The sequence below is a fragment of the Ruditapes philippinarum genome, unplaced genomic scaffold (assembly GCF_026571515.1).
Source record: "Ruditapes philippinarum isolate M1 unplaced genomic scaffold, ASM2657151v2 ctg1878_1_1_1_1, whole genome shotgun sequence".
NCBI lineage: Eukaryota > Metazoa > Mollusca > Bivalvia > Venerida > Veneridae > Ruditapes > Ruditapes philippinarum.
In genome coordinates, this window is record NW_026856646.1 from 6,024 (window position 1) to 26,852 (window position 20,829).

At 34.3% G+C, this 20,829-nt stretch overlaps 1 long non-coding RNA gene across 1 annotated transcript; it reads right to left on the bottom strand.

Annotated features, from left to right (window-relative positions):
* Nucleotides 1-256: 256 nt before the first annotated feature.
* Nucleotides 257-16,179, bottom strand: LOC132747211 (uncharacterized). Its single transcript, XR_009628094.1, has 6 exons — nt 15,480-16,179; nt 15,046-15,187; nt 12,495-14,563; nt 11,948-12,119; nt 2,915-3,017; nt 257-1,372 (listed from the first exon to the last, which is right to left on the bottom strand). It is a non-coding gene; the product is annotated as an uncharacterized LOC132747211 (long non-coding RNA).
* Nucleotides 16,180-20,829: the final 4,650 nt, after the last annotated feature.

A 20,829-nucleotide genomic window follows, 5' to 3' on the forward strand; every position in this document is an offset into this window, starting at 1 on the left:
TTTGCTGAATAAACTGTACGTTTTGTTATCAAGTAAAATTGAAATTATTGAAAAGATAGAAACAGAGAACCATTGTGAATACCGTCTTTGTTAAATATATGTAGATGCTGTTAATATTAATATCGGGGCATTTTCTGGAAATGATAACGTAATGCGCACAAAATATCAATGATAACGTACGGCGCATATAGAAAAGATATGTTTTTCAAGACAGACATAACAGGATGCAAAGAAACTGAAATAAATAATATAAGTGTCCAGCTTTATTTGTCATCCAATGAAAGCGCTGTATTTCTTAAAAATTCTTTGTGTCTATGAAAATTCATAGAAGAACAAAAGTCCATGATATATCAATGTACATTCATAGCATCCTTCTACTTTTCATTGTGTTTCATAGAACCGCGTTTGTGAAAATGGACAGGTATCGCTTTCGCTCCCTCGAAGTTTCTAATTTCTGTAGAACAACACGTATGAACACTAACATATACTTCGTAAACACTACTTTAGCGTAATAATTTTTAAAACCTTTCTTTCATAAAGATAAGCGCATGAGTGGTCTGGCATTAAAGGTTTCAGATGGGTTTTTCCGGCATTGATAAAAAAAAACGAAATCCAAATCCGATTTGAAACTTACGGATAGAAGGAAAATCTTTGTAATTAAGTTGTCTTTTACAGGCCAAAATTCTATAGTAATCGTTCCTAGAAGTAACAGAAGAACATTATACCTCTTATACCCCAAGTTAATAAAATATTCAAGTTAACATAGCGACACAGGTTTATTAGGTAAATAGTACCGTTCCTGCTCAAAGTCTTGAAATTTGAACACACATCCACTCAAATTTGGGTTTATGTTTTGAAAAGCTGGTTTGGGGTCAAAACTGAGGAGGCACACCCACTCTTGGTTCCAAGAAATTTTGGACTCGAAATTCTTCCTTATTTGGAAATGACAGCCATTTTTTAAGCTCACTTGAAAAATAGTTTTCGGGCCGACCTTGGTTCGACAAACCTATATTGACAAACCCTTATTTGAATTCCCAGCATTTTCCGAAGTAATATTTATCAGTTTTATGTTGTGATCTTCATCTTGTACTAAAGATCAAATTTGTAGTTCAAAAACATTTTTTTCAAATTACTTCAAACACTTATTTATCTAGTCAATAACTTTGACCAACGCACCTTGTTAGGTTTCGAGACGAGTATATAGACGAAGGTCTCCAAATGGAGAGCAGCATCCACTTAAACCATCTTTAAAGCCTAGTTCTTTACACACAACCTTCGCCGAAATTTCCGTGAAATTATCTCAACACAGTGTATACCAGGTGTCTTTGTTAAAAAGCACGCCGCCTTAATCTGTTTTGCGTGGATAGTTTAACTGAAATGGATACACATATAATACTATAAACATAAAACAAAAATATCTTTTGTGTAAACAAAAAGATATGTTTCGTACTTTATATAGGTTAACACAATATCATGAATACTTAGTGTCACTTAAAAAATTGGAAGTTTTTTTAAAACGGAAGGACCGAATCAACTTAACCAGAAATAGGCAGTCACGGTGTCAAGGGTATACGCATCATTTTCCGCGTATCGTCGGTTATTTATCATCCTGCGCGTAGTATCATTTTAGACAAAACACAACATGCATCTGAAATATGATCATTGAAGCTTATGTCTTCACCTAGTTTTTATCGAAGACTTGTACTATTTCTTTGTTTTAATGAAAACAGCTAGAGCTGGCTTGGGGAAAATGATCATTTGCAAAACTTTTAAAATGAGAAAATATTGTTGCCAACCACTATATTTATTTGATATAAATAACATTAAATATACACCGAATATTGCACACAAATTTAAGCTGTTTAAAGTCATAAAAGTGTGGTCACCGAAAATTGTGGCACCGCATCATGATGCGAACAATGGCGAATAATCTTATTTGTATTTATATATTGTTTCCCATCTGGGCGAGGCCTGTACATGTATATCTATTACAAATCGGAAATAAATGCATAAATACTATTCAAGTTGTAGAAGCAAACTTGGTTCTTTTGTGTGCCCCGCGAAAACACATATTCGAAAGAATTTGAGTATAGACTACTTTGTTATTAAAATCAGTTCGATTAGGACAACCAGAGTGCTAACTTTCTTATAGTGAAAATGTTTTGTATATTTAACACAAATATGCATATAAAATTGTTACCATTTTATACATACTCATTGAGATACGGAGAGAGTTTCTTAAGGCCACAACAGACGGAAGGATTTAGTTGTACAGCACAAATTTCAAATCAATACAACACTTGCATTCAGACGGTAATTTTACACTGTAGGAATCATCTCAGGTTTCCGCTAAAAGGATCCCTTTACTCACTAAATACTTTTTTCGCCATGATTGAAACACCTCCATTTAAAAAAAAGACTGACAGAGACTTAAACCTGGGACCCCCAGAAATACCGTACTGTGGCTCTACTGACTAAGCTATCCGGCCGCCTACAAACTACCTCCCCTCCCCTAATAAGAGAACCGTTCAATACCGTGACATAATCATTTTCGGAACAATTTGGGATTCGAATATAACACAACTTTTGGTCTCCCGAAGAGTTTTTCACCAACCTTACTACTATGTTTCCCTTTTAGCCCTGATTTTTCTGGAATTTCATTCATTGCACCCATTATCAGGAGATAATTTGGTTATCTGTTACTTATTATTGTGTGAGGTCTGTAGAAATCTGTACAAATATCTAAAAACTATCCCTTAAGGTTTCCGAATTCAAGAAATAGTAGCCTTCACACATTAAGATTTACCGTCTGTTGAGGCCTTAGAAAAACTTTCCTTCTCAATCCGTGCAATTCAATATTTGTCAATTATCATGTAAATGAAATGTGTTTAAACTAAAGAATTTGAGTATTTACATTGGAAGACCCGTGAATTCTAGACTGAAACGTCGGACTTGGAATTCTGGCATCGCTTGTCGAGGTGTAAGCTCGAAACCTGCCAGCGACCATGCCATGTTACCTTGAGAAAGAAACTTACATTGTTAGTTATCTATAGTTTTTATACTACAAGGCATGCCGACACAGATATGTTATGGATACAGAACGAGATTTCCAAAAGTGTCTTCTTACACTATATAAGAAGACAGTTATTAAGAAAATACGAGTAACGGCATCTGACTTTTTGGACGTTTAATTCTAAAGAACCGGTAAATTAATCAAGACATCGTATTATAAATAACGTATGTTCACGTTGAAAAACTATAGAAAATATTTGCATGGCTTTGGCAGTGAAAGGTGTAGTAAATTGTATTCGCTCACATAGTCAATCGGATATAATTCCCTTTCATTCATACAAACAATGCTAAAATGGCTGCCATCAATTAACAGAATTGACATTGAAATCGTCTCTAACTTGTTTTGCGTCAATGGACCCCAAATTTAGTAAGTTTCCTTATTCACATGCTTACCTTAACGCAATGTTTAGCCGTTTATTGCAGTTGATTTTTGTGTGTGTCGGGCGGTGGGTTCAGTAAATGGCACTTTAATGTTGTTTTTATAGAATGTGAGACGATACACATAAAAAAAAAGTATTGTACCATCTTCGAATGAACAACTGTTAGTTTTTCAATGCTAAAATCAACAGTTCAATGGCCATCAAATTTCTCGATAAACTGGATTTTCTCTTTAGATGCGCGTTACGCAGTTAAAATATCGCCTGTTAAGATTGACTAAATCTCAACTATTCGAAAAATAGGGATTGTGATTGTGAATTTTGAATATCGCCCTTATTAAAAATTCTACATTATAAAGGCTCTTGTTTTACTGTATAGCAGGCTCTTCTTAATAGATTAGAAGCGGTTTTAACATTCTCTTTCGAAGATTTCTCTTTAGTCACTGGTACTGTAAATAAGTTAGTTCTTGAAAAAACAAGTGAAAATTAAGTTTAATCATCGCGAAGATTTTAATATTTCGATTCGCACGAGGATTTAAGTTAAGCATGAGACAAATTCAATGCGTAAAATCTTGGCACTTTATTTATAAAATACAGAAAGGCGGACAAAACTTTTCGAAAAAATCGTGCATGTCAATAGCCCCAAGAAACAAACCTAAACACCATTGATAGAAACTTATGCTGTATAAAAAGTATTATCATTGTTATTGATATACGCTAGTGAGTTAATATGTTTGAATTTTTATGTAGCAAAAACTGTTGTAACTTCATTATATATTTCTTTGAAGATTCTTATTATAGACTGGTTTTATTTGGGAATTATGTTCATCCTTACGGCATTTGTACAAGCAGGTAGTTGGACTAACTTACCTATTTCGAGTATGCTGAATTCATTTTTTGCTCTACCACGGCTGTCCTTGACCTTCAAAAATCAAATTCAAAATGGCCCCAATTGAATTTTTTATTTTTACCTTAATTATCCTAAGGGATAAATACACATTTTTGGGCATTTTCATTTAAAGTTTTGTTAATTGTAAAGTGTTGTCTGCTGAAGTGAGACCGAGAAGAAAAGATGCAAAAAAAATATTGCGGGAGCCATCTTGGATTTCAAATGAAAAGTAAACAAGCGCAAGAAGGCTTTCAAAAAGTTGGTCCGTACATCACTTCATTTTTCTGGTCCTTAAGGATCATTGTGTCCAGCACTTTAAAGTGCTCAAGCCGGTGCGAGGGATATTGCACTTTTTCATTCTCCCAAATGTACAGACTCAGTCAAACCGAGTCTGCAATTTCCATGTAATTAAATGCTTCCAAGAGATCATTTTTTTCCAGATATTTTTAATAGGCTTGTTTTCAAATATTATATGTGCAGTCACACTTATTATGACTTACAAGCGCAGACTTAGAAAACTACAAACTTTATCACCATAAAATATCACCGTAAAAGGTCTTACTTATACCAAAATACATGATTGTATTTGCGTTTGTCTTTTAGATGTTATGTATATACTTCTAAGAATACAATACATGTTCTTTAAAACTAATGCGATAATTTTTTAATTGTTTTGTATCGGGGGAGTGCTCAAATGTATGTCCGTCTGTTCCGTCTGTCTGTTCATCCGAACTATTAATCATCCGATAATTTTTTTTTATGTCAATGTCTATTGCGCAAGGACGTGTAGTGCCTGATAGCCAAGTCAAATGGTCATGTCTGGCAGAAAGATAATTTTGTGGATAATCCGGTCAACAATTTGTCATTCACGAATTGATACATGTATTAAAAAACACGTCTTAGTATTTCAAAAGTAGTAGGAATCGCCATTAAGGCTAACATTCGAAAAATATTTTTTCATGATATAGACTCCTTCCTTAACAATTGAGTTAATTCTTTTAAGAGAAATATCGTGTTTATCGCATAGTAGACTACAAAGTTAAACTTCTATAAGATTGATATAAACGTGAACAATGGTTTATAATTTTTGAATTAATTGAAACAGTTTTGCATAAATATATCGCACATTGAGACAATGAGACACACATCAGTTGATGTTGTAGATCAAAGACCAAAGTCATGTTGTCACTTCGAACAAATAATTTCTAAAAGTCTTGTCACGGATGAATTAAAAAAAGTATTTGGAATAAATGTGCCTCTGTGTAAGACAACATGTAGGGAACAAAAGTTCCAAGATCACACTAGAATGCCAAAAGTAAAAATAGGAGAGCGCATTGGTGGTCATGTCAGAGTCAGCAAGAGCTAAAAAATACGTGGTACTTTGAAACAATGTGTCCTGTTTTTGTTTGGGGTCCTCATGTGGTCCTTGTCACTGGTTCTTGTCGTTGTGTCGTGTGGGTGTTGCTTTCATTTCACGTCGCCTTTCCTTGTCGATCTTGTTTATATGATATTTTTAGTGAAAAAACAAATGTCACATAGAGATAAGGACCACATTTCAGGTCACTTTGATTGCTATGACCGGTCATGAATTCTGTCTTTCATTGGGTGGATATTGGCACAACTTGGCATACATTTGTGGTACATTAGGTCTACTTGTAACTTTTAAACACAAGGTTGACAGCTATATAGGTCAATTTAGAACATGGATGGTTGTGTCTATATCTTTGTCATATGGATGCTTTTAAGATAATAGGAAATACTGTAAATAAAAGTAAAATCTTTTTAATGTTTCTATTTATGTAAGACATGCCCTACGATGTAAATCAAAGTTCCAAGATCACACTAGAATGCCAAAAGTCAAAATAGGAGAGTGCATTACATGATTGTCAGGATAATGCAAAAAAAGTTTGTTCACATTTTAGTCACTAAAATTACACTAAGAATTACCAGCAAATGACATTGGGAAATTCGTAATTTAATAATGGAATAAGATACTACCCTATCAATTTCTTGAAAGATAGCAAAAGAACAAAATAAGTATGAAAATTTAAATTTTGTCACTTGAGGGATTTTTAGAACATGAGATAGATTAAGGTGCAGCGTCTTTGGCAAAGTGGCATAAAATGAAATTGAAATAAGACATTGAAATTATTTCATGAAATCAAGCTGACACTTTATAAAGTAGCTACACTTAACGAAACTTATAAGTACCCCAGTTATAGTTTTCAGCATAAATTATGATTAACGCAAATATTTAAAACTTATACTGTGTAAAGTTTAATCATATTTTTAACATTTCATAACAAAAAATTCATTTAAAAAACTCAAACTTAACAAAAAAGATCATAAACCGAGATCACTACCAGTACACAAATTCGCACCAGAGTCTTACATGTATGAAGTCAATATCGCGTATGTCCACCGTTTGTGTTAATTACTGCTAAGCACCGTGATCGCATTGACATAATGAAATTTCTAAAATAAGCCACTGGGATATTAGCCCATTCTTGCATTAGTCGGTTGTGTAGTTCTCTTTGGTTGGTGGGGGCATTCGGGCCTCTGTAGACACGCCGGTCAAGTTCATCCCATATGTTCTCAATCGGGTTGAGATCGGGCGACTTTGACGGCCAGGGCAGTACGTTGACATTCTGCTGTTGCAAGAGTGCCCGTGTTGTGCGTGCAGTGTGGCTCGTTGCCCCGTCTTGCATTAGTGTCATGCCCCTGTTCTGTTTAATAATGGGAATGGCAACGGGCGAAGAATTTCGTTCTGGTAACGAGCTGCATTTAAGTTCCCTTGAATTGCAACAAGTGGTGTTTTCACGTGGAGTGAAATTCCAGCCGGAGCCGCCGCCGAACTGATCTCTTTCTACGACACACGCATCAGCATAACGCTCACCACGTCGGCGGTACGCACGGGTTCTCCCATCATTTCCCAGAACATTGAAACGGGACTCATCGGTAAACTGTGCCCAGTCCGCACGTGTGAATCACAGATGAGTCCTCGCCCAGCGGACATGTGCACGACAGTGGTGTCCACGCAGTACAATTCCCCGATACGGCCGTTTGGCACGAATACCAACGGATCTGAGGCGCGATCGGACTGTGTTGCTGCTGATTGGCCGTCTGTGAGTCCCAAATGTCGCCCTTGCTTGTTTCTACTGCTGTGCGCTTCCGCTGGCGGAGGTTCGATAAATCCATAACCGGTCTTGTCTGCGTGTTGTCACTCTACCACGTGGTCTCCTCGGAAGATTGGCGACACTTCCGGTACGTCTGTACTTTGAGGCCAGTCTAGTAATAGACTTCTTTGTAACATGCATTCTTCGGGCAACCTAGAAAAAAACCCAAAGGATTACAAGGTTCATAATACTGATATGCAACGGGCTTGTCGTAAAATGCATGCACTGAAATGCAATAAAACGAACAATGAGTATTGAACCACATACCTGCTCATGAGACGCTCCAGCTTCTAAAAGTCCAATAGCGATTGCACGTTCTTGCAACGACATACGAGCCTCGTTTTGTGTTTTTATGTTAGGCACATCTACACTCTTTCGATACATGTTTATATTGGTCATTATGGTCAGTTGCACGAAGTGCACGTGCTCGTTTTCGATTTTCAACGACTACTCTCAAAGTATGGTTTTCAGGGCTGGGAATCAAAACTGCGACGTATCCTATAAAATGTAAACAAACGCCGCCATCTTGGAACGAAAAATGTATGTTTTTGTTTATAACTCTTTTTGTTGGAAATGACTGAAAATGTATTAACACGCTACACTATTTTCCTCTTCGTGTGGTATATGTTGCTTGCACAACTATTTTGTAAAACAAAAGTTATAGCGAACTTGCAACTCGAAGCGGAGCAGAATTTTTGTGAAATTGTGTGGATACGACGCAGTTTGTATCATATCTATCGTTTTTTCATTCAAATCAATTATATATTTGTTTCAGAGTTCACCATAAACTTCAAAACATAATTTTGCATCATTTACAAAACTTTCATTAAAAAGAGATGTTTATATTCCAAGAAAATAATGATTTTTACGAAATGATACGACGCAGTTGAAAATAAAATATGATACGACGCAGTTGTATTTTCATTGCAGGCTGCATATTGTTTAAACTATTTAAGTTATGTGCTAGGTATGCTAATAACGTCCAAAAACATTTCTTGTTTACAACTTAAGTCAAAAGCAGAGGTCACTCGTTGGTTCCATAAAAATGAAAATGTAATACAATTCTATAAAGGCTACATTTTTCGGTCGCATTTTAGCATCTACAAATTCCGGAAAGCTGTATCAAATGCAATATACATTTAAACACGTGATCGCGCACACCCATATAACGTGTTCCAGTGTTGCCTTAGCATACTTCTAAAATTGTCCCCTCGATTTAGAAATGGGAGTGCTTTACTATTTTTGATACAAAATTCAATATTCCAGTGTAACCTCTCCTGGACCCTGCATTAATCAGGATTGACCTTCGTTTTGTAAAAAAAAAAAGAGAGAAAGAATTAGAAATTTTGAAAAGGTCTCTTGCTATCGGAAGAGAGCTATGTGCAAATTGCATGCCTACCTTTGTTACTTGTAATTAGTAATAATTTCCGTCAATTCCGTTATAAATTATGTCTTTTACGTGCCGATTTTATTGTATTCATTTTCTTAATAATCGGTGAGAACAGAATGATGAGCTTTATAATTTGAAACTGAACAATAAATTTTTAAAATTACATTATAAATGGTTAAGCTACAATATATTTTTGCAAGTTTAGTTCGTTTAGTCATTTTATGTTCAGCGCCGCGGAACTTTACCGCTGATTTTGTCGTATTGCATTTCTTTATCGCCGATGAAAGGTCTTCAGAATGAATTTTCTATATTTGCACTTAAGTATCATGCATTCTTTTCTAAAATTCTTCTTTAAAAAACTTTAAATTTTCAAAATCGAGTTACATAATTATGGTGCAAGTACAAATTATTTTGTAAAGAATGTGTCCGTTTTGAACAGAAAATTAATGTCAGATTATCGCATCGATTTTTCAACAGACTAGAGACATGGCATCTTAACATACAAAAGTGTGATATTTATTTGGTAATTAATTGCCTGAAAACTTAAACAAAAGTATTCAGAAAATGACTTCACAGAGAATTACCCCCTGTTAACATTGAAAATTTCTCTGCTAGTCATACAGAAATAAGAAATTTAAATGTTATTCTCTTTATAATTAATTCAAAAATTTATAATCTTAAAAAAAGCTGCTTATTTGTACAGCTGACGTTAACACATTTTGTTAAAAAAAATCAGACAGGTTTGTCCGACCGAGGCCGAGCAACTTGAATTCAAATCACTAGAACTGAACTGCTATGAACTCGAGAACCACCAGGGACTTTTTATTCTTTCGTGTGGAAAACCTATCTAGCTAGTTTCAAAATGTCGATGGTTCTCTGCAGATGCAACATTTTGCCTGAAATAATGCACAAAGGTCCTCGCTCCTAGTAAAGCTAATGTGTAGTGTGAAAGTTTGAAAAGAAACCACAAAAAAGCAGTCATTACCCCAGAACATGCAGAACCACAATTAACTTAGAGCGTAGCTAGCCAAAATGAATTCAAGTTAATAGATTTCTACATTTGTTTGCGAAAAAAATTAGGGATAATATTGAACATACAGGAAAATATAAGAAATTATTTCAGATATTATGATCAATTAGGTAACATGTTCATGTTTAACTAAAAAGTAGCTTCCGCAATGTAAACTTTCAAATTAAATGTTATATTGGACATGACACAATGTATTCTCAATAATCAAAATCAACAGAACATTGCTATACACCGCAAATGATTTTGTTTTTTTTCTAGCGCAAGTGTTTATTACATAAAATAGAAGTATATTGCCAAAATTATCCCTGTTGAAAAGACTGCCAAAAATACAACTGCGTCGTATCATATTTTATTTTCAACTGCGTCGTATCATTTCGTAAAAATCATTATTTTCTTACAAAATAAACATCTCTTTTTAATGAAAGTTTAGTAAATGATGCAAAATAATATTTCGAAGTTTATGGTGAACTCTGAAACAAATAAATAATTGATTTAAAGGAAAAAACAATAGATAAAGCAACATGAACTGCGTCGTATCCACACATTTTCATAAAAATTCTGCTCCGCTTCGAGTTGCAAGTTCGCTATAACTTTTCTTTTACAAAATAGTTGTGCAAGCAACATATACCGAACGAAGCGGAAAATAGTGTAGCGTGTTAATACATATATCTGGTTATCAGTCATTTCCAACAAAACAAAAACATACGTTTTTCGTTCCAAGATGGCGGCGTTTGTTTACATTTTGTAAGATACGACGCAGTTTTGATTCCCGGCCCTGGTTTTGCATGGTTAATTTTGCATGAATTCATTTTGAGCAGACGACAAATTGGGGCATTTACATATAACCATTATCTAATGTGCATATTTTTAAAATAACACGTGTTTAATGCAAGTTTGTTTTTGGGGTAAGTTTCGTTAAGTGTATATCAATAACAACAATAAAAACATATTGTACAAACAGCCGCGATGTTTGAAGATTTCACAATTCACGGCCGGGTGCTAGGGGGTGTTAAGATGGTGGCTTTCAATTTTCAATTAAACCGAGCCTGCAACATTTTCAATTTTCAGTTTTGAATTCTGTTTTTGTTTTGTTTTTCTATTTTAAACCTGGTCGTTCAGCAGATGTTGTTTGCACGCGGCCGTGGTTCGCATATATACATACTTGCTAGCCGTTGAAATTATAAAATATTTACATACATACCTGGACTCTTGACCTTCAAATTATAAAATGAGTTTGTGTTCCAAATGTTATTTTATCAAATCATCTAATTGTAAATTAAATTTTTATGGTTTATGATAGAACTGTCATAGATTAATTTTCCATAAAGAATGACATGTAATAGCTTGAAGTAATGATGCAATTTACAGCATACCTACACATTTTGAGTTTCTACATAACATATATCATTATTATATCTTTGATGATTATTTACTGAATGATCCATTTGTTTTAAAGCACTTTACTTATATTTGTTAAAAAAGATGTCTATTTTGAAATTAAAGATGGCCGCCATGTAAATCATGTATCAGCCAATAATGCCTAAAAGTAACTGAAACTTAATTCCATGTAGATGAATAAACAATAAAAAAAAATAAATAAAACAATAAGCTTTAAACACAGAAATAATAAATTAATCAGTGGATTGTTTTGATTTCACCTTAAGAAGGTCAAAGACTTCGAGGTAGAGCAAAAAAACCCGAACTATATAAAAATGATTGACTACCTGCTTGTACTAAAAAATACCGTTAGACTCTAAACATAAGGTCTTTTCTGAAAATCAAACCCGTCTTTTACACATGGGGGGCACTGTTCATAATTGTTTGAACTGATGTACCATTCTTGACTATGCGAAAAGCGGAAACTATTTTACTGGCATGAGTTTATGAAAAACTGTTAAAAATTATACTTTTTAGAACAAAAGAAACGAAAAGCTGATTCTTAAGAGTCTATTATCCTTACAGTTTAAAAAAAACTTTTCCCCCTCATTGCATTAACAATTGGTTCAAACTTACTTTGCGGCATTGTACGCCATGCCCGTTTGGTATCCTTATTCTCTACAAGCAACATGAGCATCGTTATCGTCCCATCCAACCAAGCAAATACTCCCATCAATGCCAATGTATGTTATAACAAGATTACCGGCATAGGAACTAGTATCTGTTGACGGTAAACTCAGCTTGTACTCTGAAATAAATGATGACCATACTAAAGTTGTCAGTATCATTTATTAATTAATGTTTTAATTACTAGAACATATACTTTATTGTACAGATTATTAAGTTTAGAGACTTGATTTAAGACTCACTATGTAATTGTACAATATACCTTAGACATCGATATTGTTTACCTTTTGATATTGTGTTGTTTATTTTGATATTGTTTACCTGAATTTGATAGTTTTTACACAACGGATTGTTGTTTTCGGATATTTGAATTTTATTTCAAAATTGTTCATGTATTAAGCTTTCTTTACGTTGTTCACCTGTTATTTTATTTTGATGTTTTAATTTGATAGTTAATATTATATTTTTAAACTGCGTTAAGTTTGATATTATTTACCTGTAGGTCCAGTGATGCACGCTGTGGCAACATAGTCTCTCGAGCAGTCTTCGTTACCAACATCATCATGCATGCAGTCTGTTAACCGTTGTTCATCTCCTGTACAATAAAAGTAACAGTCTTGTTTTACTTTTGTAAACTCAGTATCTACAGATAGATAAGTTGTGGTGTTGGTAGTGTTGGTAGTTTTTACTCCGGATCACTGCAGTTAGACACATTGAATTTACCAGAGCACTGTTCAGCCACCTAGGCAGGCAGTTCCTTGGCAGGCTGTCAAGCTGTTCACTTTCGCAAGGAACTGATGCAAGAGCAGAGGTACAGTGCAATTGATTTCACATGAAGGATTTCACATGATCAGTCACAATGAAACGAATGACTTGATGATGAATCGGGGCGAATGACAACAGGTGTGGCAATCAATGCAAATGGCCAGAAAATATTTGTTTCGCAAGTAACGATTACAGATACTGACGCGGCTGTATACGACAGACTACGCTGGTGGCGAGACTTACCATGCGGGGTCCGGCTCCTACGGTGCCACGGACTTGATCAGAAGAATCTATCTTGATGTGCCAAGCCACGTGGGACCCTCAGAAAACCAGTGGTAAACTAGGAGATATTGCTGGAGTCGCGTGTTATCCTGCTGTGAGACTAGTGGGAGGTGTCCCTACATATTATGGTGTTTTATTTACAGCAAAAGGTGTAAATAATGGAACGGTGATAAAGGCTTTGATAAGGTCGATGCAGATCACTAATAAGAAACATTGGAAATGTAATTACCAATTAATAATTGTAATTACTTTTAATTTTCTTGCATTCCAATTGTAATTATGTTCACATTTTTTCTTAAAATTTATGAATATCTCCCTCTTTTTAAAAATGCCTAGCTTTATTGCCTTTATACTTCCGACAATTTTAATGTCTAAGTCTAAGTTTAAGAAAATTTAGATCTATCCTAAAGCAAGGGGTCCGTCTCACGTGACCTGTAACGTCAAAAATGACATTGAGTTGAATGGCGGCAGACGTTCAAAAACTATTCCTATTCATATTTTCCAAGCTAGTTCCCTTATTTCGAAACCAACTTTTAAACGTTTGGAAGCATTGCAAAGTGCACAATTTTCTTTTTCCCCTGATATAAAATTTCAACCTGAAAAAGAGGTAGTTCGAAACCATTCGAACCGCGGCTTTGAAGTGATGCACAATTTTAGATGGAAAGGGTGATTTGGTGTGAACCATTATTGAATTATATCGGCCCTCTTTTTGATGTTTTTATTATCCCTCATGTGCAGACTTTATTTATCACATAAACCGCAGTGCAGGAGTGTAATATAGCCATTTAATAAAAACGATATTACACTAGACGATAGTATTACACTAGTGTAATAACACTTTGACGTCACGTCATTTGCACTATAAACATAGCGTTAAAGCGCGCTAATATAGCGCGTTACAGTATAGGCGCGTCAAAGACTTGAAAACAGTTTACCGTTCTTATTTTATATATGTGATAAATAGAATATTATATTCGTGTAGATTCAATACTAAATTAATTGAACGAGTTGAATAAAACAATATTATGCTCGCCAGAGGCTCGCACAATATGTTTTTATTCAACTCGTTCAAAAAATTTAAACCTACACTTATTCAATATCCTCTATATAAATATATCAATATATCAATATAATATATCAAGTGACCCCTGAGTCGGGGCCAATATTTAAACCAAGATACATGGTTCATATCAGTTTTGTAAAGGCAATGTTACATGCTCAATTTCTTAGCTAGTGACATTGACACTTAAATGTGTTTTCCTACATAAGTATATATAAATCAAGTAATCCAATCCGACGTGTCGGAACAGCGAGCGAAACGATAGAGATTTCCGTCGCCGTCGGTCCTAACAGTGAGCCTTGCTGATATATGTCGTCGACAAATCCCATCTCTCGGCAAATAATAATGACATCGTTTACAATGATATTGCTGTCACAAACCAGCAAACCACGTGAAACTTGACGTATTGTACATTTTCAATCGACCATAATTAGTCGTCGTGGAGCCGGTAAGTCGAGCTGAAAGTAAAAGAATCGGTGAAATGATTTTACAAATGGATTTAACACAATAAGGTTATTGTTTAACAAAGATATATACATATGTACAAATGTAATTATTAATTATATCTTGTTTAAAAAATTGATATAAAGTTCATCGCAGAAATGTGTTTGTGAAGACATATATGCCATATATTTTTACTTTAGTTCAAATCATATAAAAATCTGTGAATTAAGTAATAAAAAAAATTAATTAGCAAGTTTTCAAACTAATTTAACTTGAATTCGGCAAGTCAAAATATAAAATTTTGTTTTGTATAAATATTTTTTTTTTGTCTATTTTTCCATTATCCATTATTCCATTATCATACTGTTATAGAAGAACGTGGCCGCGGCGTCCTTAGTGTGATCACAGCGTTGACGCGCCTATAGTATAACGCTAACATTTAGCGCGTCTTTACACATATACAGATATAAACTGGTTTCGTGAAAAGTACACTTACTCGTTTGTCACTGCCTTGACAATGTTCAAACGGAGTCCAGAGACGTGTCCCTTAGCGTCGTTGTCATCCCATTCTGTCGGACACACTTTTCCTGCGATGCCATAACTACCGTAGTAATTTTTTGACAGTGAAAACGTATAGCCTGAAACATAATTCAAAGAACTGGATGGAATGCATTTCGTTTATTTACCAATACTTAACCAATAAGATATTTCCTTGAATGAAATGTCCGAATTAAAAAAAAACAAATTTGGCCAATCAATGTCACTTTGAGCTACTTAGCTGAACTTTCTATAATGTCTAGAAAAAAGAGCGTTGAACGTTGTAACAAATGTATTATAACTAATTTCGAAGAATTTTAAGACAGATAAACATGATGTATGCTTTAACTTAACAATATCTGTAAAAGAAAGAAAGAAAATTAAAGATCATACCATCTGATGATTCAGATGCCCTACATATAAAATTTTCCACTGCAAGTTATATTGTAAATCCATGACCTAAAAAGGAGAAAATGATTCCTTGCTATATAATTCTTTCTGTCTCGCAAACTAAAGCTTGCAGTAAAAATCTGTAGATGATCACACATGAAGACACTAAGCTTTCTTTGCTAAAAATTACCTGTGCTGAAATTTAAAATGAATCAAAATTTATTTATGTTTTTTTTTTTCAATCTGACTATAGTTTATGTATTGTTATGGATGAAGATCTGATTTCCATGATGATCGTATATGTTAGTATTCAGTATTTTCATATGGGAATAAGTGTGTGCATTTTTTTATAATTTCATAGCAGTTTGAACTTGTAACAGGAGGCTTAACCCAATGAAAACAGCCATTTTTCCGCAATATGCAGTAAAAGGTTAAGACGATACCGGTATAAGCTCTCGGGCCAATATTGTGTCGATATGTTTCTTAAGGCAAACTTGCCCTGTAAAATCCTATTATTAATGTCATCTAAATATGTTTTTTTGTTCTTCTTTTCAGAGATGGGTCTCCTTGATCACAGTCAATTTTGATGGTTCTACCCTGCTCCCGACCCTACCGCAAAGCAAAATTGCTCGATTCAATTTTTTTTATATTGGTAATATAACTTCTATAATATAAAATAATATAATTTCTAACGATTCTACAGTATCTTTTCTAGTGAGCAGCGGATCGTTTAGCGGTAGTTTAATCAACCCGTAATACTTTTATGGCTTTTAGAGCTACACAAATACCTCTAGATATATAAAACCTGTTGAGATAAATGAAATAGCCATTAGTTTGGAAAATATCGTCGCTGAACTTACCTTCGTAAGTATGGGATGAAAGTTCTCATAACATCGAGCAATATGATACGGTATAACGAAGTGATAATAAACGATAATAATAATACAACGATAATACAACGCTTGAGCCACTCAAATTTGCTTTCTTCGTACTCATCATGGTCCAATCTCGATGACATCGTACCAAAATTGGTACGATGGCGACACGACGATATTGCGGGGTATTCGTGACAATCGGGAATCTTCGTGTTTTCTTCGTATTGTCTTCTTGAGGCAATTTCACCAATGGTCACACGAAGTCTTACGTACACGATTTTTGACAAGATGGCTTCACGGCGGCCTTTCGAAGCGCAAAATTGGCATACAAACTCAACACAAAAATGAACCTTCGCAATGTCTTCCGGCAATTTTTTGGCAAGCCAAACATTTTGGGACCGCTCACAAAGTTGCTGCTGGAACCTTTAAAAATTAGCCGGGGGTCACACGATGGCAAAAGATGCTCTCACGAATGACCCGATGTTATAACGATCAGATCAGAATTTGAACATTTCCTTATTCGTTTGATGATGCCAAATTCGGGTCTGCATAATCGAAAACTGGATACGTTATTCGGTTAAGAACTCAAATCTATGTAAAAGAAGAAGAATCTTATATTTGTAAATTAACAGTCATTCATGATATAAACAATAACTTACAAGTTAACTTACATAGCAAAATGAAGTGGCTGCAAGTATTGCTTTTCTTTTATCATTTATTATCATTTATTTATGTACTGAATTCAGTACATATGATCCACATTCATACTTTACTATCGGTATATAAATTTATTTATCATTATTTCAGCTGTCCACCAAGCGTATTGATGTGTAAGATTTGTCAATATATAATGTGTATGTACACGGGTATTTGACCATTCGAGGTACTATATGTTCACTACACAAAGACGGACTGACACGGTAATCGGTAAAAATGGAATAATAATAATAATGAGCAACGTGGCATTGGACACATTGAATTTGGAACCAAAGGAAGTTTAACTCGTGACAGAGAACAGTACTCGCCTCGCCTTCCAGAACTTAAAAAAGCAGACGAAGTATTTCACCAGAAGTTAGAAGGAACTCACCAAGGAAGCCAAGTGAGTTTCAATCGAGAGATAGTCGAGAAGGACAGGAGTGTTCCACGATAGACGAGGTAAGTTCCCGGGGCCTGAACGAAGTTTTTGAAGCTTTTAATTGATTTAGAAGTTTAAAAGCTGTTTCAGAACTTTTAAAGAATCATTGTATTGTTGAGGTTCCATTTACACCACATATTATCAATCCATTGTTTCCATTAACAGTTTCCATCAACAATTTAGGAAAAAAGAGATTGATTTTAGATTTGAGAAAAGTTAATGAACATAAATGGAAAGTTGGACATTTTACACATGATGGGTATATGTTTAAGTTCGATTTAAGTAAGGGCTACCATCATTTAGACATTTTTTCCAAGTCATCAAACGTTTTTTTAAGTTTTTCAGTTAAGGGGAAAAACTACTGTTTTACTCTTTTACCCTTTGACATCAGTATTGAGGGAAATGGTTAAATACTGGAGATTGAACGGAATAAAAATTGTAATATTTTTAGATGATGGTTGTGGTAGCAACAAAACTTTTGAGTAGACTGAAGCCGATTCTTATTTTGTGTATCTCTTTAGATGGCAGTTTTTTTTAAAGAAAAATCAATATGGATCCCAGTTCAAGAATTGGAGTGGATTGATATTTTCTGGAACAGTGAAAAAAAAATGTATATCCAATTAATGATTAATAACTTAACTCTCAAGTTATTGTTGGGTTGTATCTGCTAGACATTTAGCGAAAAAGTAATTTTTATGATGCCTGTTATTGGAAATATAGCAAGACTGATGACTCTGTACTTGTATCTAGTAAGTCGTGGGACTTTTGTTATAAATTACCATCAAATCATCCTTGCCTTACTGGTTGAAAATTTAGAGAAGTTAAATGTCAGAAAATTGTCGGCTTACAACCAGGTACAGACTTTGGTATATTCTGATGCAAGACATTTGTCATGTGGCTCTTATATCGTTGACTGCAAAAACAGTGTGTTCCATAGAGTTTGGAATAATGAAGAAAAGGCTAAATTAAGAGCAGTTTATCTTGCTTTACGAGCTAATGGAAGTTTTAGCATTCAGTGGGTTCCACGTGAGCAGACGACATAAGTAAAAAAATATATAGTTCGAATTTTTAAATTTTATTGATCAAATTTTTATTGATCCTCATGAAATGGTTTGCCAGCTAAATCGCAAATTAAATCGGTTTAACTCTGTTTTATGAATATAAGTTTGAGGCAATCGATGCTTTTACACAGTCTTGGTCAGGCTGCAATAATTGGCTTGTGCCACCTATATCTTATCTTGTTTCTAGAACCATATTTCACATTGTAGCAGTTCGTCATTTTGGCCAATCAATGGCGTCAAGCAGATTTTTTTAAGTTAAACTGAATAAATCTATTTTTTGTAATAAGTATATCAGATTTAACAGCATTACATTTGTTCTCGTTTACTTAAAATCATGTCCCTCTCTAATACATGCATATATATTGGTGTACATGTCTGTTTTGTGTCGTAGACAGACAACATCGTAAATGACTGATAGCAGTGGGGCTTTTATTTTTCTTACATGACTTGTAGAAGAATTGTATTGTGTAAGTTGTATAATATGAATTGATGTACACAATTCTGTACATGACCGTCTGGTATCTGATTTAGAAATTGATGATCGTCAGGTCAAAATAATGTTAGGGTCTTTTAAAACAGATCAATTAAGGAAGGGAGCTACAGTAGTTATAGCAAGAACTTATAAGTTTACCTGCCCTTCTTTGGAGAAGTATTTAAAAATGGGGAAAATTAAAACAGTTTCGGGGGAATACTTATTTAGGAAAGTCAGTTTTTGCAAGAAAAAAGGTGAATATGTTATACGAGTGCTAGAGAAATTCTTATCTAGAATACTAGAAATTTTGGTTTGCATTCATCAGAAGGTGCTACTTCGGCTAGTAATCAAGGAGTTTGTGAAAGATTGTTGCAAAAACATGGTAGATGGCAGTCTGAGACATCTAAAATTTTATACATTAGACAAAATTAAACGAAGTGTGTCTTTAAATAAGTGTGTCATTTAGATCAATTATTCATCGACTTATGAAACGTATCCCGCTCTTTTTCTGTCGATAAATTAAAGTGAACCTGTAGTAGCCACTCCTACATTCTTATTCATATTTTATCCATTATGATTAAATATTTATGTTTGGCTGAATGGAATGAAAGAAAACATAACTTTGTCAACCGTGTTTCAAAACAATCCATTTTACACGGATGAATTAGCTTCGTATATATTTTTTTAATATTTAAACTTGCGATATATAACTCAAATAAAAATCGTGATTTAAAATGTACTTTTCTCCGTATATGATATACATGTATTATGGAGCAAAGAGCGTCAAGGGAGTTCATTTCATAACACGTTTAAATTTAGATGACTGGCTGAGCCGTTCGTTGATTTATTAAAAAAAGAAATACACCCTGTTACACGAATACCGGTTAAGATGTCATTTAAGGTCATTTTGCCTGTTTTTCACTTGTGTAAACGTGTTTTATTTATATTATTATATTTATTTTATATTTTAAAATAAAACAGATATGACTTTAACTTGAAGTGTTGAAAAAAAACAACAAATTAAATTAAAACTTAAATAGCATCGAACCGTTAATTATAGGTTAATAAATCAATGTACATGTATATACGAACAAGTTTGATGTCGTGATACTAGCATTCTTTTTTGCCGAAGAGCAAAAGAAATACAGCATCAACCAATTTCACTGGGGTGGGGAAGACGGGAGCTAGATGTAAACAATAATATAATATAAAATATAATATAAAAGATTTATAATATCGTATAAAAGATTTTCAGTATTCATTGGTTGGAAAAATAACAAATTGGTTAGGCCAAACATGACAGTCGACCAACATATTTTGCCAAGATGGTTTCAAAATTTTAAGAGAAAGAACTAGTTGCTATTGATGCCGATACACCACTAGGCAAATAGCTAATTAATATGGCTGGCATCTCATTAGTAGCATACAGTTCTCGATAAAGATGGATTGACAGATGGATTCCCAATCTGCTGAAAAGGACTCTCGTATAATAAAAGATATGTTGCTTAAACAGTCTCGAAATAGCAAAGCTCGCGCGTTCCTGGTGACGGGTCTTGGTTCAGTCTTTTTTGAGCCCCAGAACAATTTTTGTAGAGCTTAATGCTAGGAACATCCCAGGAAAATTTCATCACATTTAGGCCCAGTCGTTTCTGAGAAGTCGTTTGTATAAAAAGTTGACGACAGACACACGGACTGACGATGGCACGGGTGAGCTAAATCCCCAACAACAAAAAAAAAAACTATAATAATTATTATTTTCCTGGGACCATGTTATGGTAAGTGATCAATAAAAGAGACACAACAAGAAAGC